The sequence below is a fragment of the Typopeltis vanoorti genome, chromosome 2, assembly GCF_054136105.1.
Source record: "Typopeltis vanoorti isolate ZY-2024b chromosome 2, IOZ_Tvanoo_1.0, whole genome shotgun sequence".
In the NCBI taxonomy this organism is placed as follows: Eukaryota; Metazoa; Arthropoda; class Arachnida; order Uropygi; family Thelyphonidae; genus Typopeltis; species Typopeltis vanoorti.
This window is the reverse complement of record NC_143550.1, coordinates 177022074-177034798: the sequence shown is the minus strand read 5'-3', so window position 1 is coordinate 177034798 and position 12725 is coordinate 177022074. Positions and strand designations below refer to the sequence as shown.

Below are 12725 nucleotides of genomic sequence, written 5' to 3'. Positions count from 1 at the left end.
GAAATGTGGAAAGGCAGCAGGAGTAGATGATATTCGACCAGAAATGCTGAAGTATGGTGGTATAAAAGTCTTACAGTGGCTGCACTGCATAGTTCAGAAAGCCTGAACAGAGGGATGAATTCCCGATGATTGGAGTAGAGCTCTCATAGTACCCATATATAAAAAGGGAAATAAAACTGCATGTGAGAATTACAGAGGTGTTTCCCTACTGAGTGTTCCTGGCAAGATCTATGCAAGTATACTTGAGAAACGGTTAAGAAGAATTGTGGAAGAAAAGCTTGGTGAAGAACAAGCTGGATTCAGGTCAAATAGCGGCTGTCAGGATCAGATCTTCACTTTACGACAAATAGTCGAGAAAGCATGGGAATATAACAAAGATCTGTATTTAAGTTTTGTCGATTTGGAAAAGGCATATGACAAGGTCCCAAGAGAGAAGCTATTCAATACGCTGCAGTTATATGGTGTCAATGGGGCATTATATCAAGCAATACTTAGTCTTTATTTGAGTTGTAAGTCGGCAGTTAGAATTGAAGGAAGTACAGGAAGATGTTTTAATGTTAAATCTGGTGTGAGACAAGGACGCACATTATCCCCTCTGTTATTCATTATCTATATGGATCACATTATGAAGGAAAGTGGTATTAAACCTGATATCAAAACTGGAGATGTTAATGTCAGCTCTTTGTTTTATGCAGATGATATTATACTTCTAAATAAATCCGCTACAAGTCTGCAAGATTCTCTGACTAAATTGAATAGCTGTTGTAATAGATATGGTATGAAGGTCAGCAATAAAAAAACAAAGACAATGAAAATAGGCAGAATCATTGAAAATGTCAACTGTGTTGTGAATGGAGAACCCGTGGAACAAGTAAAACATTTCAGCTATTTAGGCACGATTTTTACTGAAGATGGTAAATTAAATATAGAAATAGACAACAGAATCAGCAAAGCTGGTATGGTGGAAAGTCAATTGAATAAATTCATATGGAATAAGAGAGAAATTAGTTGGAACACTAAATTAGCTGTATACAAGACAGTGTTCAAACCAGTTTTAACTTATGGATCTGAGAGCTGGGTCAGAAGTAAAACACTTGACCAAAGACTAGAGACCGCAGATATCAGAGTCCTGAGAAAGATTAGAGGCGTGAACAGATGGCATCAATGGCAATATCATATTAAAAATGAGGATATTAGGAAAGAACTTGACATTGTCAGCATCCAGGAATGTGTTAGCAGAGCTAATCTCAGGTGGTATGGTCACTTAAATAGAATGGGAGAGGAAAGATTAGCAAAACAAGTGTTCTCTGCGAGGTTGGCAGGAAAACGACCCAGAGGAAGACCAAGATATAAGTGGATTGATACGGTACAAAGTGCCTTAGACGATAGAAATATAAGATCTGATAATGTTGGAGTCTTGCCAAGTAACAGACTGATTTGGAGGAAAATTGTAGATAAGAAGTTAGTAATGATGTAATTTTTTCATGTAGTACTGTCATATCCTGTACACCCCTTGAGGGTACATGGCAGGAATTTGATGATGACTTACCATTATTATTATTAGCCTTGCCCTTTTCTCCAAATTTTACCAGAATATTTCTGTATACCTGGTGGGATTCACTTCATACTCTACTGTTTAGATCTCCAAGTACCACTTTTTCCATTATTTATGTCAGCTGCCTGCTCTAATGACCTTAAAAACTTCTTCTTCCTTAGAAGAACTTTCTATGGGACCATAAATAAATATAATTGTCCATTTCTCCATTCTGAAGTGTTCATACATAACTCTATTTCCATTCAAGAAGTATATCTTCATGTTTGGTGTAAAATGTTATTGCTACTCCTTTTCCTTGATCATTATTGCCCAAATATAACATCCTATACTTTTAGTAAGATCTCGCCTGTTTTTTGTCATTGTTTCGGTGTTGTCAATTATGTTCAAGTGGTACTTTCCCAGTTCTATTTCCTTTCTATTAAACTCATTATATTGATGGTATATATCTTCAGTTCTTCTAATGCTGATTTTATTTTTCTTCTAGATGTTGGGCTTGAGTCTGATAATAGAAGGGGATGTGTAATTAGATGGGAGATAATGATAATCATCTCCCATTAATACATTTTAAAACATCCGTGACCCAGTGGAACTCAAATCTACTCAATTGCAATAGAATTTAATTATCTAGGCCAGCGTTTCTCAACCTTTCTAAGCCCAAGGACCAGTAAAATGCCTAAAAAATTTTACAGACCACTAAGTTGTGTAATTTTTTTTTTAATGTATGTGGGGATTACCAACATTTACATATACAACATATATTATACATATTATATTTACATACACTATTTATATATTACATTTACATATACATATTATATTTACATACAACACATTTACATATGCAACATTTTACATATACATCAACATTTACAAATACATATGAAAACATAATTAAGCTGGAAGTAAATGATTAAAAGTGTATCATCACTGAACAAAGTTTTAATTTTCATAACACAAATTAAGGTATCAGTTTCCAATTTGCTGTAGGCAAATGAATGGGTATAACAGCACCATCCAGCTGAGACTCCCATATATCTGCCCACAGCAACTTTTATATTTTATGTTATCCCCATTCATCTGCCCACACTCATGAAGCTAGCCAAACAACTACCTTTATCTTCACGCACTCACTGATTTGACCTGCGACATGTAAACTGTTCCATTCGCTAAGTGCATTGTGAGACGAGGGAAAAATGTCGTTCTCATCTTACTTCATTCATCATAATGCTAAATACAAATTTGACATCCATGGATACCATCATGAATGACATCCCTTGTCCTGTCGAAACCATCCCCTACATAGCCCAAAAATTTCCCTCAGAACATCCCAAAGCCATTAATGCCCCCCCCCCATCCACACACGCACACACTTCCAGCCGATACGAATCGCCTTGTTTTCCTGAGGAGTATTCCATGACCAGCAAAAAAAATTACAACATCCTGTTATGCGAGGTAATTCCCCGATATCTATAAACAGTCCAACCCACGATGTCAGTCGCATAGTGCCATCCACATGGTCGGAAGCATTTTCCCACCAGTGACTGTATACTGTTTATATACTGAACGCATGTGATTTGTACTAATCGTGTTATGATAGTGGTTTTAATAATATCTGTCCTGTTTTATCCAGAGGCACAACAGTGGTCATCATAAATCTGGCAGATTTATTAATCATGTGGTGGTTTTATTTATATATCTGGCTCAATACTGATCAACTTCAGGCGAAGATCGGCACACAATAAGACGATTTCTGAATTTTGTTTTTATTTGAAGGAGCAATGAAAATCCTTTCTCGCAAAGATAGGTTGTAGAAAACTGCATGATCATTTTCAGTGCTTCTTCAGATAATTTGGGAAATTCACTTCTCACTGAAGGCAAGATCCAGAATCAAGCCAAACCATGATCACGGAATTGCATTTTAAGCCCACTGTCACTTGAAAGCTGTTCTTTTTTCGATAACGCTATAAGCCTGAAATAGATCTCAAACCCACAGAAATTTGTTATAAAAGTTATTCAGAAAATATGTTTCAAAATTCTGTTTCAGAGTTTGGAGGTGGTTGCAAACCCTTTCCAGAAACTCAGAATCAACAAAAAATCAATTTCCACTAAAAAGGATTCCAATGTTAGAAAAGGTGCAAATTGTCTGTCTTTTACATAACAAATGCACAACACCAGTTTTTTTTTTTTTTTCAAATGCCTTTATTTTGTCGTAGGTATCAAGAACAGTTAAAGAATTTCCCTGAAGAGAGAGATTTAGTTCATTTAATTTCGAAAAAAATGTCTGAAAGATAGGATAGTTGATAACCATGCTTCATTACCAAGGAGCGATGCAAAATTAGAATTACGTTCATTTACAAACAATAAAACTTCGTGACTTAATTGAAATAACCTTGTTAGTACTTTGCCCCTGAAAAACCAGCGAATTTCAGAATGAAGCAAAAGTTGTGTATATTCACTGTCCATTTCACCACAGAATACTGAAAATAATCTGTTATTTAGCAGTCGAGCCTTAATAAAATTAACTAGCTTTACAGCTTTGTATAGCACAGTTTTAAATTCTGGTAGCATACCTTTGGAGGCCAACCTTTCCCTATGTATGAGACAATATACCTGATTCATATCCAGAGCCACTTCCTTGACCATAGAAACAACCAGACTATGCCTGCCTGTAAGGTGCGAGCTCCATCCAAACAGAAGCCCATGCATTTTTCCCACTGAATCCCTTTGTGTATTATGTAATTATTGAGAGTGTGAAATATTTCTTCTCCAGTTGTTCAGGATGACAAAGTTCTACAAAAAAAAAATATATCATCATGAATGTTATCATGCGCATATCTTACGTAGCATAATAAGGGCTCTTCTTAATTCTTTCGATTAACTGAGATTCTACGTCACCTGCCACATCATTAATTCTGCAACCAACAGTGTCATTTGAAAGAGGAATCAAATCAACATCTTTTAGTAACTTGTTGCCAAACTAGTTTTTACCACATCTTTTATAGCTGGAAGTAGTAAATTTTCCCTGTTAGAATGAGGTTTCCCTGTTTTCGCTATGTGCAAACTTAAGAGCTAGATGCTTCCAGTGTCTTCTATTAATCAAACCCATGGCCGAAACTATATCTTTCCCATGATTTAATGTCCCTAAGCGTCGCTGAAAAAATTCAATTGGCTTATTTTTCACATCACAATGTTTAGTTTCTAAATGTCGGAGTTTCACAGGTTTCATGTGCTCATTCGACAACACTTCATAATACAAAACACACTGAGGTTCAATTTCATCTCCACACCAAGTAAATCCAAATTCCAAATATGAAATGTTATATTTCCTAGTTTTTTCTTTCAGCTGCTGGTTTCTTCTACTTTAATAGTATCAGATTTACTTGCCATTACAACACATGTATCACAATTAGGGTTAGCATCACCTTTCATTTTCTGTTCAAAGTCCTAGTTCGAAGTCACTTTTCCATTATTAAAAAACGTTTCCGAAAAATACATAAATATATAAATACTGGGATTAACCTCACGACACACTTTGTCCAAGTATCATTTAGCACTTCTGAAGATATACTGAGCCTTGGTTGAAGGATGAAAATTTTCAGTAATAAAAATCAATAAACAACAAGCAATTGGTTGACATGTGGATAAAACATGTTCACTTCAAATCTGACAAAAAACAGCAAGGGAAGGCAGAAGCAATAAAACTATATTGTTGTTCACTTCATCCCTCTTTTATTATTCATCATTCTGCAGCTACAAATTTAGCAGCAGAATGACGAATAATAAAATAGGGGTGAAGTGAACAACAATATAGTTTTATTGCTTCTGCCACTGAACACTTTGAAGCCATTTGTTGGTTTTTTTAAGTCTCCATTTGATTTCAATAATTTTTACTTACGTATTCAATTTTAATTTGTTTTGTTTGGATAATTAAATATATATATATATTTATTTAATTTAAGTCTGCCTGCGGACTACCTGTCCCATCGACGCAGACCACAGGTTGAGAAACACTGTTCTAGGCTAATCTGTTTTAGCAAACAGCTACAATTCCTGAAATTATATAACATACATTGTACTCCACTCCAATTACATACAAGATCACTAAACTTTAAAGTATTATTAAACTATATCCATTAAGAGTGTCCAGGGTGTGTGTGTGTGTGTGTGTGTGTAAATTCCACATCAATCTTATCACCACACTGCATCAAACGTAATGGTGTTAAATTGTGAATGAATACAATTCACTAAGGAATGTTTCATTCATAATTTGAGAAGTTAAAACCCTTGAAAAGGATATGCTTGTATTTTAGTATAAGGTGTATATAGCCTGACAAATATTGGATACTGCATTAGTGTAAAACTTGTGAATATTCCCGTGTAAAATACCTACTAAACTGTATGTTAGATAATGAATTTGTTATATGCATATTTTCTGTTAGAACTGATACGCATATAGACTATAAACACACACACACACACACTGGATAAACTTTACACATGAAAAATTGAATAGAGAAAAACTAGAACATCACACAAAAGCCACTGCAAATTTGATAAACTATTTCTTGGATCAACATCAACAATAAGATACCCCCAAACACCAACCAACAAATATAGCTGTAGTAATTCCCAAAAATTTAGTGTACATCTCACAATGAAAAACAGTTTATGACTATTTTATTGATGACAGCAATATCTTCACACTGGATTCAGGATACAAGGCTATATGGGGAACTTCGAATAAAGAAATCAACATGTAGGTTAGTGAAACTAACCTACATATTAATTTCTACATGTTGATTGCAGAGACAATGAGTTTGAAGTCAAGAAAAAACTTTGGAATAGTAAAGACAGTAAGATCCGACCTCCATGGATCATGAAGTTAAACTGGCAGTCCAGGAAATGAAGAAATCATATAAAGTTTCAGACAAGCAAGACTGCTGGTGCTTTCAGACAATACCGAGAAAAATACAACAAAACTAAGATGTGCATAAAAGTTGCTAAATAAAATTCATGGGAATGCAAAAATAAGGTAAGAAGACAGAAATTAAATATCTATATTGGAGAAAAGCATCTTAGATGACAAAGATAATAAACTGAACAGAAATATATTATGCATGTTGAGAATAAATACCTTGAAAGATTGTTAAATCCAATAGGAAGCAACAAATCAGTGGTACAAAATAATCAAGAATTATGAAATCAGGATTACACATCATCAATGGTGGTAGAAATAAACCTTTAGAAATGTCAAATGCTGAAAAGAATTTAAAGAGATAACATTCAACCAGCAATGCTCAAACCGACAGGCATAAGTGTTATCATACCTACAGTGCATAATTTAGGAGATCAAATTTCTGAATGTTAGAGTAAGCATCAACCCCCCAACCAGGCGTGCATAAAAAATGCCAGCCTGGTTGGAGTATCTGCTCTCCAGCCAAGAGCTGCAAGTTCTAATCCGTCCGTGGGCATGGATGTTTGCGATTGACTGCCAAAATACTAGTGGTGGTGGTCAGGGTAGATGGTGTTGGTGTAAATGATGAAGGCAGTTGTGGTTTGTTGTAGTTGCTGGACTGAGTGGCGGAAAAGGAGAGTCGTGGAGCAGGTGCCCTCCCTTGATGAGTCTTTGGACTCCCAGGAGATGTCATATAATAATAACAATAATAAAAGAAAATGAAATTGGGGTGCTCAGGATCAAAGCTATATAACTGAAAGGAGACCTCCACATAGCCTTTAAAGGAATGCAGAGAACCGGCCAGGGCTTCTGACCTAACGTCCAATAGTAACCTTCTCGTGGTGCACCCTGTTAGGTATCTACCTGGATACTGAATGTACGAGGATTGGCTGGCAATTTGGGATTTAGCAGACCAAATTGTATTTTTATTGGCTTAAACCAAAATTTTGAATGATGGTACAACATGACAGAATTTCATGCCAGCTGGGGCATCGCCCGGTTTGCCCAGGAGCAAACAGTGAAAAGTCAGCAACTGGAACAAATCCCAAAACCCACCCCCAACTCAACATCACCAGAGTTAAAGATCGGTATTATCAACATAAGAAGCCTGAATGACAAAGAAATGGAGCTAGCTGAGGAATTAGATAAGTACCAGATTGACATATTAGGGGTGACTGAAACAAAAAAGGCAAAAACTAGTGAGATCTTTCTCAGCAATAAATACAAAATGTTATATTTAGGCAATGACAATCAAAGAAATGAAAGAGTAGCCATAGTATTCAACATTAAATACTAGGCTAATCTTCTTGAATGACAGGCAGTCTCAAGTAGAGTGATGGGAGCAAATATGAGAATGTGGAACTGGACAATGAGACTTATTGGTGCCTATGGTCCCACAGAAAGTTCTACTAAGGTAGAAGTGGAGGAATTTTTTGAGGCTTTAGAGAAAGCAACTGACACAATGAAAAAGGAAAAGTTGGTCCTTGTTGTGGATCTAAATAGCAGAGTAGGAAATGATTGTTAGACATACAAAAATATTTTGGGAAAATTTGGAGGAAAGAGCAAAGCTAACGATAATGGCAAATACAGAGACAATAATGGGTAATGGGTTTACAGTGATACTACTGAACCTTGCCAAGGCCTTTGACAGGATATCACATGGAACCCTAATGAGTAAACTGGAGTAGATGGGGATAGATATAGGGTTGGTGAGAGGATAGGAGGGTGGTTGAAGGAGAGATACCAGAGAGTGGTTTATTCAGGAGTGGAGTCTAAAACTTGTGACTAGTGGTGTGCCGCAGGACTCTGTTCTTGGACCACTGCTTTTCAATTTGTTCATCAATGATATAGGAAAGGATTTGAGAGGAAATGTTCACTTGTTTGCTGATGATGCAAAGTTGGGTAGAGCAATTGTGAGTGCACAGGATGTCAAAATTTTACAGGATGATTTGGATAGTTTGGAGGACTGGGCTAGGAAAAATGGATGTCAATTTAATGTGGCAAAGTGTAAGGTTATGCACTTTGGGGTGAAAAGAATAGCAGCAGTATATCACATCGGTGGAACCGTACTCCAGGAGATTGATGAGGCCAGGGATTTGGGAGTGTTGGTGGATAGGGAATTGAAGTTTAGGGGGCACATTGCAAAAGTGACTAAATCAGCTCATCAAATCACTTGGCTTCTGAAAAATACTTTAACATGCAGAGACAAACAAGTTGTTGTTCCTCTGTATCGAGCCTTGATAAGACCCCATCTGGACTACTGTGCCCAGTTATGGGTTTCTTCGTGATGGGGAGGAAGTGGAGAGGATCCAGAAACGAGTGACCAAGATGATAGCAGGTCTGTGGAATGAACCTTATGAGAATAGGTTGAAGATTTGTGGGTTGCAGAGATTGGAAGATAGGCGAAGGAGGGGTGATATGATTGAGACATTCAAATTACTGAAGGGTTTCTATAAGAATGATCCAGAAGATATTTTTGAAAATATGACTGGTGGTGGGAGGACTAGGGGCCATGCATGGAAGCTGGGCAAGAGCGTGGTTGACAAGGGTGTTAGAGCTAGGTTTTTTTTACTTGGAGAGTGGTGAATGAGTGAAATAAGCTTCCAGAGTCTGTTGTGGGTGCTACGACCGTGAATGAGTTCAAGGCAAGGTATGATAGATACTGTGTCAATGTCGAATAGTTGTTCTTGACATGATGTTAGGGCCTCCCTCAATGAGTCTGTCGACTCCTTGGAGTTGCCCGAAACAATAATAATAATAATAACATAGTTAATGACGATAGTGATATTTTCTCCCTGGTGCAGGACACCAGGGTGTACAGAGGATTTGAAATTGGAAGTGATCACTATTTAGTCTTGAGCAGGAAAAAATTGAATTTCATTTTAATAAGAAAAACATGTAAGAAAGTTTTAAAGAGAATAAAAGTTGAACAGCTCTCAGATGTGAACTGTAGACTAATATACACAAATATTATTCAAGAAAAAAAAAATGAAAGAGTTTGAGAACACGAACCAAACCTTGGAGATTCAGCGGCAAGCTCTGAAGAAAAACACTGGTTGATTCAGCCAGAGCCATGTGGTGAGGGTGTCTGCAAGGATAGAAAAATCAGACCTCCATGGTGAATGCAAATTGAAGCAGGCTTCCAGAAGAACCTTAAATCCAGAGTCACTTTCATTGACCAAACATCGGATTATGACACAGTCTAAATCAGGGGCCTCCTCCTAAAGCTAGGCAATATTATAAGGTGGAAAAGAAACGTTCCAGCTATTTGAATCCATCCCCCCCCAACAGAAATCTCCAGGTCCATATTGGTGGGAAAAAGAGCAGGCCCAGATTCCTCCATAATGGTCTCCCACAGGGTTCTGTGTTAGCCCCTTTACTCTTCAACATCTACATATCCAACGTAACACATACCAGCTAAAGCAAATAAACGTATGCCAATGACCTAGCGATCCTACACCAGTCTACCTCCTTTTCTAACCTGGAAACAACCTTGAACAATAGACCTAAACATCCCTGGAAGAGTACTTCAAGCAGTGGCCTGAAGCCAAATCCAACAAAAACTATGTCCACAGCCTTCTATTTAAACAATGCAAAGGCAAATTAGCACCTCAACCTTTCTTTTTGTGGCAAAATGGTAGAACATGAGTCTCACCTGAAATACCTTTGAGTAAGCCTGGACAGAAGCCTAATCTATAAAAGGCACATCACCAACTTGTCCAACATAATTAAAACAAGAAATAATATCATTTCAAGGCTTGCTGGAACAACCTGGGGTTGTGGTGTAGAAGTCCTACGGTCGTCTGCACTAGCCCTCGCTTTCTCTGCAGCAGAATATTGTGCCCGTGTCTGGGAAAGAAGTGCACACAATAACATTATAGACACCCAGCAAAACTCTACCATGTGCACAATTAGTGGGACACTGAGAAGCACCCCTCTCCACTGGCTGCCTGTCCTATCTAACATTGCTCCACTAAATATACAGACAAGACAAACCTCAATTGAAGAATTTATTAAAGTAATAAGCAACCCGCTCCTGCACCAAACTCTCAAAAATCCACCTAATCTTCGCCTAAAATCAAGAAATCTCTTTCTGATCCCTGGACAAACTCTCTTCAGATGCCTTACCATCAACATCTGACATGCGGAGAGAACACTGGTCCAACAATCTCCCAACAAATGGCTTCCTGGTTGAAGATCCTGTGCTCCTCCGCAGCCTGGTTTTGCTCTTACTAGGAAGATTTGGTCATCTGTCAACAGGATCAGAATTGACCAGGGCAGATGTGGCTACCTACTACACAAATGGAAACTGCCAGACCATCCTTATTATAACTGTTTCCCCATAGCCCAGATGATCATTCATATTGTGAATGACTGCCCAAGACGCCAATTTCATTGTAACCTACAAAACATCCACGAGGTGACAGATGAGATCCTTAATTAACTTTCTGGACTAGACATTAACATATAGCTGCTTTGTATTCCTTTTGCCATAAGAATAAATAAATGAACCACTCTTTGCTATTTCGGACAGGCTGGCCATTCTGCATTGATTAGAATAGAAAAACATCAAGACTATATTACATTTTTGGAATCTGAATTTACTAGGCCTTTGACATGTTAAGTCTCAGGTCAGGAACAATACCACAGGATTGGTAAGAATGTATGATAGTTCCATTCTACAAAGGTGATGCAAAAACCAATGTGACTAACTACTGACCTATCAGTTTCTTTGGAGAGGAAGATTTTAGAGAAGTTGGTAAGAACCTGCATACAGAAATGGGATGAAAAACAAGTTATACTCTGCAAGAAATATGGGTTTAAAAGGGAGGTTATGTTTTAGCAATTTGCTCAAATTTTATAACAATGTTACAAATGAGATGGATATGGGGAAAGGATACATTATGATACTACTGGACTTTTAAGTATTTGATAAATACTGCATGAAAGGCTGGTGCATAAATTGGAGAATATAGGATTGGAATATAATTTCTTGACTTACATTAGCTGAAATTTGATGGATAGGTATCAGAAAGTGGTATACAGTGTGAGTGAATCTCTTGGATTTTAGTCTTTGGACCACCATGTAATGCAACTATGCATCAATGATAGTGAGAAGGACCTGACAGGAGATGTTCAACTGTTTATTTGCTGATGATGCAAAAATAGACAGAACAATCATAGATGCCACTGATGTATGAACAAATGATAATGACTATCAATTTAATGTTAGTAAGCATAAATTATGCACTTTGGCATGATGAGATTTCCAATGGCATATTATAATGGCAGGATTATGCTACAAGAAATTGATCAGACTAGGGATCTTGGAGTTATGGTGGATAAGAACTTGAAGTTCAAAGGTCACATAGCAAAAACTGAAAATACAACTCCCAGGATAACAGTAATGTTGAAACTCCTCTTAATACATCGCTTCATAAAATCATGTAGGAAGCTCAGTTTTCTCTTTTTCTACATCTGACAATGTTTTAAATGAAAGCAGCACAATGTCATGTTAACACATTTTGACTTGCTGTGTATAAAAATCAGGTTTGTTGTTCCTTTTTTTCATTCATTTTCAGCTCTTTTAAATTCATAGTTTAATTCATTTTTTTTGTTACTGGGTAATTCTTATTTTTTCACTGATAAGTTTCTAAGCTGAGTTTTGGTTCTTCGTGTTCAACACTTCCCTTAATTTTATACCATTTCAGGTCTCATCAAGTCCAGTACTAAGTACTATGTCATCCTTAACTTCAAAAAATGCATAAGATATGTCAAATTAATCTTTCTTTCAGATTGATATCTGATATTCATTACTAAAAGCCACTCACTTGGTTTAGTTTTTGTTATGATAACACCAATTATGCAACAAAGTATTAGTATAGTTTTTTAATCTAGGTGCACTCTTTTTCATTTATATTTCTCCTATACTGATGGGACTCACCATCAGTTTTATTGAGGTTGTTAAAAATACTGATGAACTGTTGTTTGATTCATTGAGAAAACAGCAAAGGACTTTTAATCAGGTACAACTCAATAAAGCACGAGTTTTAATTACATTCAAAACTATCATACTGAAGATGTTTCAGCCAGTGCAGAATAAAATGTAGTTAGCATAGTTCTAAACTGGTACATAATTCCTGTTCATTCAGCTACTTAACAGCTCACAGCAGAATGCAAAACACTAGACTGAGCAGAGTGCCAGAAGGTTCTCCT

At 36.8% G+C, this 12725-nt stretch overlaps 1 protein-coding gene across 1 annotated transcript in view; it reads right to left on the bottom strand.

Annotated features, from left to right (window-relative positions):
- The window catches only part of Rme-8 (receptor mediated endocytosis 8), a 1025705-nt gene that overhangs the window by 645607 nt on the left and 367373 nt on the right, over positions 1-12725 (bottom strand). The gene's annotated exons all lie outside the window — the stretch shown is intronic.